General features: G+C 54.8%; 1 long non-coding RNA gene across 1 annotated transcript; it reads right to left on the reverse strand.

The window, feature by feature from the left end:
* Positions 1–542: 542 nt before the first annotated feature.
* On the reverse strand, positions 543–6,908 carry LOC116451231. Its single transcript, XR_004243142.1, has 3 exons — positions 6,594–6,908; positions 5,668–5,755; positions 543–905 (listed from the first exon to the last, which is right to left on the reverse strand). It is a non-coding gene; the product is annotated as an uncharacterized LOC116451231 (long non-coding RNA).
* Between the last annotated feature and the right edge of the window lie 3,234 nt (positions 6,909–10,142).

Here is a 10,142-nt window from a genome sequence, read left to right on the forward strand (position 1 = left end):
TGCCTTGCTCTGCGATAGAGGAACGTGTGATTTTGTCACCCTTCACAGCATTTTGCCCTGGCAGCTTGTCACCAGCCAGGCTGCTAAAATTCCCTGGAAAGAGGAGGGATTCGTGGCACATTACCGTTTATAGGATGGTGCTTTAACCCCAAGGCCACCCCAGCCCCATGCAGTCGCTCACTCGTGTCTGGGCTGTCCTCAGGCTCTGCCACATCCTTCTGCTTGGGAAAGGGACGAGGAGGGGGATGGGGCCAGGGAAGGGGAACTTTTGACCACCTATGCCACAGCTCACTGGTGCCAAGTGCCAGCAGGAGCCGGGTGTCCGTCCTACCCCTTCCCCAGACTTTTTGAGGGAGCAAGAACAGGGCATGGAGGGTGGGAGCTGCAGGGATTGCAGTGCCTTTTCCTGCCTCTTCCCTTACATCCCCTCCCACCATCAAGGAGGGGCAGCAACAGGGGAGCTCAGTGGAATGGCATCAGAAGGGGAGGGGAACCCTCGGAGATGTTGAAGCAAGTCAGGAATGAGGATGCACTTGTGGAAATCCAGCGTGTCGCTTCGTATATTTGACCACACCAATTCCCAATAAAAGAAAACCCAAGCTCATTACACAGAAACATCAAACCAGCCAAGATAATTATCTCTAATTAGTGCTAATTTAAAAGCGAGGTCTGTTCTAGAGCTGAATTGTTGCATATTTCATTAGTTCATTAGATGCTGAGCAGACAATGCAGATAAGAGGATCAGTTCACTGGGATGATATAAATTTCATCCTCCCTTCACTGCAAAGAGCTTGGGGGTCCGTGTTCACAGCACACACCATGTGCTGGGCCACCGAGCCCAGACAGCCCCCCCGGATCACTCTGTGCTTCATCCTCTGGGGAGGGTTCGTGGAACGCTGCGTTAACTGCAGAAATTAAAAAGAGAGTCAGAGAGAAACAAGCAGTTTGTCAGTCAATGTTGTCATCTCACTGTCTCCACCAATATCAATCAAATCATTCTGGGTCTCCTTCAGTGCCTGGGTGGGGAGGAAAATTGTTGGGCCCTTCAGATTCACCCTTGGGAAAAGGAGAAGCCTCCAAAGTGGGGAGCAGGTTCCAGTGAGGATGTGTCTTGGGCTGTCCCATGCTCCCACAGGCAGCAGAGAGGGGGCAGAGTGGTATCCTAGGGTGAAGTATGCCCCATGTCACCTTCAGTGAACTGTCACCCCCTTTTCCATCTCTCCTCCATCCCCTTTTCTCTCTTCTCCACACCCTTTTCCATCTCTTCTTCACCCCTTTTCCACCTCTTCTCTGCCTCCTTTCCCATTTCTTCTCCATCCCCTCTCCTCTCTCCTCCGTCCCACAGAACAGTGGAGGTTCCAGTGCAGCAGAGCTGTGCATCCTCTGGTGTCATAGCCATGAATTCCAGCTGTCCCCTGAAGAGCCTCTGGAGGAGCCAGTGCCGAGATGCATCTGCCCTTTCCAGCTCCAGCACCCTCATCCCCAGCTCAGCTCCCATCCCTGACCCTTTTCCCTCCTGCCACAGCCCTGCCTGGCCCCGGGAAGCCACTACTGATGAGATGAAGAGCAAAACTGGGCACTTGAGTGGTGATGTGTGAGCAGGAATAAAGGATTTGGCTTTCAGATGCACTCCAAGATTGCAGAAAAGTAACCCTTCTGTGGGTGGAAACAGGAAAACAGCCCCTCTCTGCACACTGCAGGGTTTTAGTCAGATTAACCCGAATTTGTGCCTCTTTCAGCTGTAACTGCCAGTGGGGCCTGGGCCTGGCTCAGAGCAAGATTTTGTCAAGTGAAAGGCAGGAGAAGTTTTAATCCTGGAGAAGTTCCTGAGCACAATCCCGGTAATTGAGGGAAGTTTCTGCAGGTGTTTGAAGCTATAATTAATCTCTGAGAAAGAGAGGAGAGCTTCGAGTCCTTTGAAGGAGCAAACCTGGGAGCTTTAGAGCATTTCAGAAGGGAAAATTGAACAGGGATGAGCTATGCAAAGCGAAGAAGAGTTACAGATGTCAGCTTTGGGAAATGAGAAGCTGGGCTGGGGGGGGACAGTGGAAACCCCCTCCCAGGACCTGGGGTGAGGGAGCCCAGAGCAGGAGTGCAGGAGGGGAAGGGGTTGTAATGAGGGCAACTGGATCACTCCGAAGTACCTGTGATCAGCACATTCCAGGCATCGGAGCCAAAGCCCAGACCTGCTTAGTGAGGTTCCTGATGCCAAAATGCTGCTTGTTTTCCAAAGGGCTGCTGGAGAGGCTGGAGATGGCCAGGGGAGTGCACACACGGCAGTGACAGGAGAGAGCAGAGTGTCAGTGGGAGTAGCAGCAAAGAGCCCGGGTACAGCGCCCGGCAGGATCAATTAGTTAATGGCTGCTTCTCCAGACAGGGAATGGTGATTTAATGAACGCAAAACTGATTTACTGATTACTCAGGAAGCTCGCCTTGCTAAGGAGACAGCTCATTCCTGCCTGGTCCCTGCTCTCCCTCACTGCCAGCTGGGCCAAAGGGCAGGAATCTGGGGAGCAGGAGCTCAGGGAACTGGCACAGGAACAGGCTTGCTCATGTCTGACCATCCTCTGAGCCCCATTTCCACAACACCATCCTGAAATCTGCCTTGTTTCTTCTGCTTTAACCATGTGTATTCCGAGGATGGAGTTGGAGATGCTGCATTCTGAGAAGTCACCACTGGTGAGGAGGTGCTGATGTTTGGGTTCATCTCTGAGATCTTGGGGAGGTTCTTTCCACAGAACCACTCTCCCAAACCATTCTCCAGCAGCATCTCCTGGCCTCACCTGCTCCAGATTCAGGAGAGCTTGAGGTGGGTCTGGGAAGTGACCACACAACCTCCTGGCCAGGTGAGGTTGTCTGTGGTGCACATATTAGTGAGACCTCTCCCTGACCATCCTCCCACTGGTGGGTTCCTGCTGCCTCCACAGGACACAGTCCTGCCCAGCGGCCCAGGCAGCAAAGCTCAGGTTGTAGAGCCCTGGGCATAATGTTTGTAGGCCTAATACAAAAAACAACCTCAGAGTAGTTCAAAATGCGGGTCTGGTTGGTGCTGTGCCCTACCTGCAGACCCCCCAGCTCTGGGTCTCCCTGGCCCCCTTGGTCTTCCTCTCCCCCAGGGAATGGTGCAGGCCCCTCTGTTATTCCTCACTGTGTCTCCTCAACTGCCTCCAGAAGGAATGTTTGGATTTCATGCTCAATATTCTGGATGCAAGCCGAACATCAAAACCTCAGCAGGGTGCCTGGGAGCATCTGAGGGAGAATATCAGAGGAGTCTGTTTCTACAAAGGAAAAGAAACCCACAAAGCCTCTGTTTGGGGATGTTTTTTTCATCCTCGGCTGTACATACAAATAATAACTTTAGACATGGGGGTTTTTATTATTATCACCCTTCCTGATATCAATCTCTCTTTTTCATTATAATAAATATTGATTTGTGCTGTTAGAAAATGACTTTCCCAATCAGCTGCTGATCTTCCCGCAGGCACAGCGATGGGGATGAGGACAGTGGGATCATCATTCCAGGAACAAACATCCTGCTTGTGCCCCCTTCCCTGCCAGCAGCACCAGGGGGTGCAGCTGAGGGGCAAAGGGGACCATGAGTGACGTTTGGGCTCCTCTGGACGGAGGCAGCTGTGACCTGCTGTGATGGGGGATGGCTAAAACAGCTGCCCAAAATCCCACTTCTCCCTTCTCTCTCCTGCCACAAGGCAGGACAAACACCTTCATAAACCACTAATGACAGCTTTTCTTGTCAGTGAACATTTTCTTACTCCCAAGTATCTTCAGGGCTCTGGCCTCATTCCTCTGCTGTGTCTGTATCATTCCCAGCACAGCTCTGGGGCCACATTAATTCTCTTCTACGTGGAATTTGTTTTGTGCCTGCAGAAATGTGCTTGGGTTGGTGTAAGAACTGAAATAAAAATAGCTGCTTTCCCCAGAAGAGCTCTCTGGTTATCCAAGATGGATCAAACCCTGGAGCAAAGGGAAAGGTAACACCAGGGGCTGGATTGCAGAGTCAGCCCTCCCTGAGCATCCCAGTTCAGCTGTAACTCAGGATGGATTTAGAAATAGGGACAGCTGGGGGAGCTGGGGAAAGAGCATTGCTTGGGAAGAAAGCACCAGGCAGCTGAGAGGAGGAGGAGGAGGAGGAAGAGCAGGAGGGGATGAAGGCAGTTGGAGCAGGGTATCACTGAGCACTGGCCTTGATCTGCATCCAGGAGGAACCTGTGCCCTGCTCCACTGGGACAGCCATGGCCTTGTAAATGCCAAGAATCGTTTACAAAAGGTTGGAAAAGCCCATGGAGTCCAACTGTTCCCCAGCGCTGCCAAAGCCACCAGTAACCCGTGTCCCCAAGAGCCACATGTGGCTGTTAGATCCCTTCAGGGATGGGGACTCCACCACTGCCCTTGGACCCTGTGCCAGGGCTGGAACACTCTTTCCATGAAGGAAGTGTTCCTAATATCCAACTAAACCTCTCCTGGCTCAACTTGAGGCCATTCCCAGCACCACACACCCACAGAGCTGGTGGGACACTGCAGATGAGGCCCCTGTCACCAGGAGGGGCGACAGGAGAGTCCAGCCCCCTGTCTGCCAGGCCACGCCCTGGCTGGGATGTGAGTGGGAAAATGCAATTTTCCAGCCCAGCAAACCCTGCACCACCTTTGCCGGAGGCTGGGGAGGAGGGAGAGCGAGGAGGGGGTTTGGCAGCCCAAAGATTTCCAGTCTCTGCTTGGCAGAGAACAGGCTTTGCCCTCGGATGTCAGAGCTCCCAGCCTGAACCATGAGTGCAGCCAAAATCATTTTCATGAGATATCAACAGGATCTACAGGAATAAAGGATAACAGTGTTTGCTTCTAATCCAGGGAGCCCGTTTGAGAGTGGAGCCTCGGCTTGGAGCACCTGCCAGCCCTGGAGCAAACCACAGGCAATTTCTGCTGGGGAACAAACCCACCACCTTCTTGTTTCACACCCTCTCTGTGCCCTCAGGCCCTCCCAAGCTACGCCTGAGCCTGGGGGGCCACGGAGAGGGAGGGAAAACAATCGTGTTGCATTTTAAGAAGTGATTTTTATCAGAAAGCTGCTATTTATCAGTTTTATTAAAGTGCCATCTCCCAGACTCTGGGGTCATGAGTTAATCTCAGCTTTCATTAACTAAAAACACACGTTTCTCACAGTGGGAGCTGAGAAGTTGGCTGAAGTGAGGAGAACCTGGCAATGATTTCTGCTTCCCAGGACCCTGTTTGGGGGGAAAGTTGCTCTGGAGGCTTTGCAGCTGATGGAACAGTGTTGGGCAATCATCTGGAGCTCCCAAAAAAGCTTTTGGGTGCTGTGCCAGGTGCTGGTGCCTGCCTGTCCTGCAGCGCCCAAAGGGACATCACCCTGTCCCCTGGCCCAGGGCAGTGCCAGCCCTTGGTGGCTCCAGGTGAGTTCCCAGAGCCTGGGCAGAGCCATGCAGCTCCGAACAGATCCACTGGAGAAGTTTTTGCCCCGCCAGGAACCCTCTGCCCATGCGGCATCGCGGCGGAAAGGCGGCCCCATGCCAGGGCCCCATCCCCGGCTCCCCGCCGGGCGGGAGCAGGATTTGCAGGCTGCTGACACGGACATCCTGCGTGGGCGAAGGAGGCTCTGCCGCGGAGCAGAGCCCTCCAGCAGCCGCTTTCACTCACAGATTTATTGGTGCTGCGAGGAAAACGAAACCATGTGGAGCCGCTGTGCAGAGCCGGGAAAGGAGCTCGTGGAGCAGACGGAAATTTCCTGAAAGGTGAATATGGCAGAGCATTAAAAGACAAATAAATACAAAAGCTTTGCTTTATTCCTCTGTCTCAGCTGTGCTCCAGCTTGCCCTAAAGCCCAGGGAATAGAGGAGCCCAAGACTTTACGGTGGATAAAAGGCCAGACCAGAGCTCCCTGTACCCCAAACACCCCAGTGTCCCCCAATGCCCACAGCCAGAGGCACATCCCATAACGGGCATTGATAGGGCAGCCTGCCCAGGTGGGATATCCCTACCCAGCCCCAGGGAGTCTGGGGTTGCTTTAGGAATGGCAGGGGGAAGGTTTATCTCCCCAATATTTCTCTCCTGTTGCCCGCCTGGCAGCAGCCAGAATCTTCCTGGTGTATGCAGAGCACGGCTGTTCCTGAGCACTGCCATGGGGTTTATCTCCAAGGTGTTCTCTCCTGGAAGTCATTGGGAAGCCAAATCTCCCCTCCCTGCAGCAAATCAGGAATTCTTGGCCAAAGATCCCTGGTCCTTCAGAGCCCCTGGCAGTGCCAGGAAGGTGGGCATGTCCTGGCCCAGGCCCCTGGCCCTGGCACAGGGTGAGCTGCCCCGTGGTTCCCGTGCAGGGACGGTGTTTTTCCTGCACGTATCTCTCCCTGCTCCCATCCCCGCTCTCCAGCCTCTCCCCTGCCTGCCACATTGAGCCCAGATGTCTCCTTTAAAGGGGAACAGCAAAGTTTTGTTTAAAATAACACTATTTAAAAAAAAATACAGCCCTTCCAAGATGGCCAGCAATTAATCAACTCTCCATGCAAGCTCTGAACTTGCACACACATCTGAAAGCAAAGCCCGTGGAGCTGAGCTGCTCCGCTCACCTGCCAGTCCCCACCTTGGGATTTCGGGTGTCCCCTGCCAGGAGCCGATGGAGCCTCACTGAGCCGGACCCGGGTCCTGGCCCAGGCACGGCTCCAGGAGATGCAGAGGGAGGAGCTCCCCTGCTCCTGCATTCCTTAGGGTCAGAGCTTTAGATGCTTAACTGGGAAAACAGGGAGAGCTGGATGCCCTGCTTGCACGTTCCCCCCGTGCTCCGCTGCAGCAGGAATTTAAGGTGTGAAAAAATGAGAATTGGGTCTTTTTCCCTTATGCATCCCTGTGTGCCTCTCCTGTGTCCCCCCTAAACCAGCCCTGCACAGGCCATGGTGTGGGAGACAGCAGAGACCGGGTCCTGCAGGGCTGTCCCAGCTCCTCATCCTCATCCTCAAGGGGGAAGGCCCATGGCCCCATCTCAGCCCGGGACGGCTTCCCAAGCCCCAAATCTCTAAACAACTCCCTTCCCCCATGACCTGCTCCCTGTCCCCCCACCCGAGGTTTTCATTTATCAGGAGAATTATTAAAACAGCCATTTCTCAGCTGTCTAATGTTTCAAACCCTGCTCCCATTCATCTGATAAATATTTACAGAGCTTGACATTGTCTTCAGCTCATTCCCTTCTGCAGCAAACAATCCCTTCCCTTCTCCTGGGGCTCACGGAGCGGGACTGCCCACCCCAGCACAGCCAGGCCCATGTGCTCCCTCCTGCTGCTGTCCTCTGGGGAATGAGAGGGGGAATTGCCCACCCCTCCTTTGGAATCGCCTGCTGTCCCTCTGGCACGAGCCGTGGCATGGTGCCAGAGCTGCGGGGGTGCCCGGCTGGCACTGGCCGCCCTGACCTGGTCCAGCCCCATCGGTGTCACCAACTTTGCATCACCCCCCCAGAGCCACCGCCCTGACAGTGACAGCTATCCCGGGTTGCTCCAAGCCCTATCCCACCTTGCCTGGGACACTTCCAGGGATGGGGCAGCCACAGCTTCTCTGGGTACCCTGTGCCAGGGCCTCACCACCCTGGCTCAGCTGTTTCCCCTCTCAGAGCCGATTTTCTGTGGGGCACAGGGGTTTTGTCCCTTCACAGCTCCTTCTGCCGCCCAACATCCCAATATCTGATTATTCTGCAGGCAAAGCAGCAGGCACACGAAGCTGGAGTGTTCATTTGTTAGACATCATGTAGAAGCCAAAATCCACAAGGTTTATCTGGTGAACTGTGACCCAGCTGAGCCCAGCCATGACCACAAGGAGCCCCGTGGGATCACTTCACAGCCCCGATCTTGACCAGACTTCACCCAGGAGCCCACCCCAACCTGTCCTTTGACTGCCAGCGGCTCCACAGGCGTCACCTCCAGCCAACAGCAGCTCCTGTCATCCCCCATGGTCATTAACTTCAGACAACACCCCCACACCCTCCCATCCCTCGCTGGCACTCAGAGCCTGCTCAGCCCGTGAGTGACAGGGAACACGGCGGTGGTGGCAGCAAAGCCATCAAGTGACACAGCTTTAGCTGCAGCTGGGGCTTTGCAGCACTGAAGTGATGTCTCACTGCTCTGCTGCACTGATCCTGTTCAACGCCAATTGAAACCCTGATCACAAAAGAGCCCAGCCCGAGATTCCAGCCCGAGGAGCGATGGATGGCAGGAAAGGGAGATCTGCAGCCTGCCCTTCACTGCAGTGCCGTGGAGAGCAATGAAAGAGGCCTTTTTATCTATCACCTCCTCTCCCCAGGCCAAAACAGGCCCTGCATTAACCTCCAGGGCTTCCCCAGCCTAAATTTAAACAGCTCAAGGTTTCCAGCACTCCCTTTAGGATACTGCTCTGCAGCCTATGGAGCTGCTCTGCTCTACGCAGTTTCCCTGGGAGTCAGCCTAAATACTTCATTTCTTCCCCCTTTGTCCTAATTAGAGCTAGCAAAGTAATGAGAACATTATTTACAAATTATTTGAAGCTGAGGTTTGCACACAGATTTCCGAGCAGCCAGAACACGTTTGCAGGAAGCAAGTGTGCCACACTCAGTGTGTGACATCCACTTATCACCCACCTCGACCCATTCGAGTTCACTCCCCAAGGACCTTCCCAAGCCATTGGGTGCTCACAGCCTTCCAGCCCTCAGACAAACCCTCAGAAATGCCTTTTCCACCCTCTGGAGGCCGAAACATCAACTCGAGCACGGGGTGACACTGCAGGGTAACTGCCTCCCGTGGGGTGATGGCCCGGGGCAGCCTCAGGACACACAGGCTCCTTGCCATGCACCAAGCACAGGGCTTTTTGGGAGCTGCTCTGTCCTAGGATGTGTCTGGAGCTAAATCTCCTCTGCCCCTGGTCCCTTGATGCTCTCCCCAGCCAAACTCTGCCAGAGGAAGGGTCCCTGCCTGCCTGGGAGCCACCTCCAGCAGGACACTGACAGCAGAGCCGGAATGCTCCAGGGTATACAGTCTCTGTCACAGAAAAAAGCCTTCAGAAGAGGCCGAGCAGGATATGAACACATTGCAATCCCCCATGTGCTGCCCTAGAGTGGAGAGGGTCTGTGGAGACTCCAGTTTTAAGCCCCCCTTTCAAAGGCTTTTATTACAGACTTAGTCATAAAACTCTGCCTGGGGCGGATTTGGCACTCGGGGCCTCGGCCCGGAAGCCAAACCCTTTTCATTTTTTAATAACATTTCATGAAAATCCATTTGGCCCTTTGTAACTCGGACAGGTGGGAAAACAATAGAGGCTTCTACTCCCAGCCCCTCGCGCCAGCCCGGCCGCTCTCCCAGCGGGCTGGGGGCTGCTCCCTGCCCCGGGACCCTCGGGACCCCACAGCCACAGCCAGGGGTGGGACAGGACTGTGGTGTCAGGGATGCTTTGGCAAAGCCCCGAATTACTGAGGGGTGTGTGAGAGCTGCACATCCATCCCAGTCTCCAGGTCCATCTGCTGGAGGCTGGGGATGTTTTATCCACCCTAGAGCTGAGCAGAAGGGTTGCTGTTGCCCCCCATTGCCTTGCCCAGGACCAGAGCCCCTGGCACTGCCAGCACCAGGGAAGCCCTGTGCCTGTCCCCAGCTGGGTACTCACATGTCCCCCCAGCCCTTCCCTCTGAGCCAGCACCTGGATACTCCAACTACCCATCACTCCAGAGCCACTGTCACCCTAAAGCCACCACCACATTAGAGCCACTGTCACCAACGCTGGAGGTGCCGTTCTGGGGAGGGATGTAAAACCTGAGCGGGAGGGCGACGTCAGCCTCGGAGCCGTGTGCGAGGGGCTCCTGGCGTCGGGCTCTATTTGTACAGCTTGTACCTTAATGCTCCCAAAGTTTAGATGATCAGGATTGACCAGCAGCTCTGCAGGGAAGAACACAACAGGTTTAGCACAGCCAGTGTGAGCTGAGCCCTCGGGGGGGCCAAAAGCCCCGGCCCACGAGCTCTCAGTGCAGCACAACAGAGCCTAGGTCTGTCCCAGGGACAGCAGGAGGGCACAGCCTGGGGACCAAGGGACAAGCTGTGCCTGCTGCCTGCACCCAGAACAGGGATGCAGCAGCCCTGGTAGCTGGGCAGAGGGGTCTGAGGGCACAGGAG

Source organism: Corvus moneduloides, chromosome 14 (assembly GCF_009650955.1).
Source record: "Corvus moneduloides isolate bCorMon1 chromosome 14, bCorMon1.pri, whole genome shotgun sequence".
In the NCBI taxonomy this organism is placed as follows: domain Eukaryota; kingdom Metazoa; phylum Chordata; class Aves; order Passeriformes; family Corvidae; genus Corvus; species Corvus moneduloides.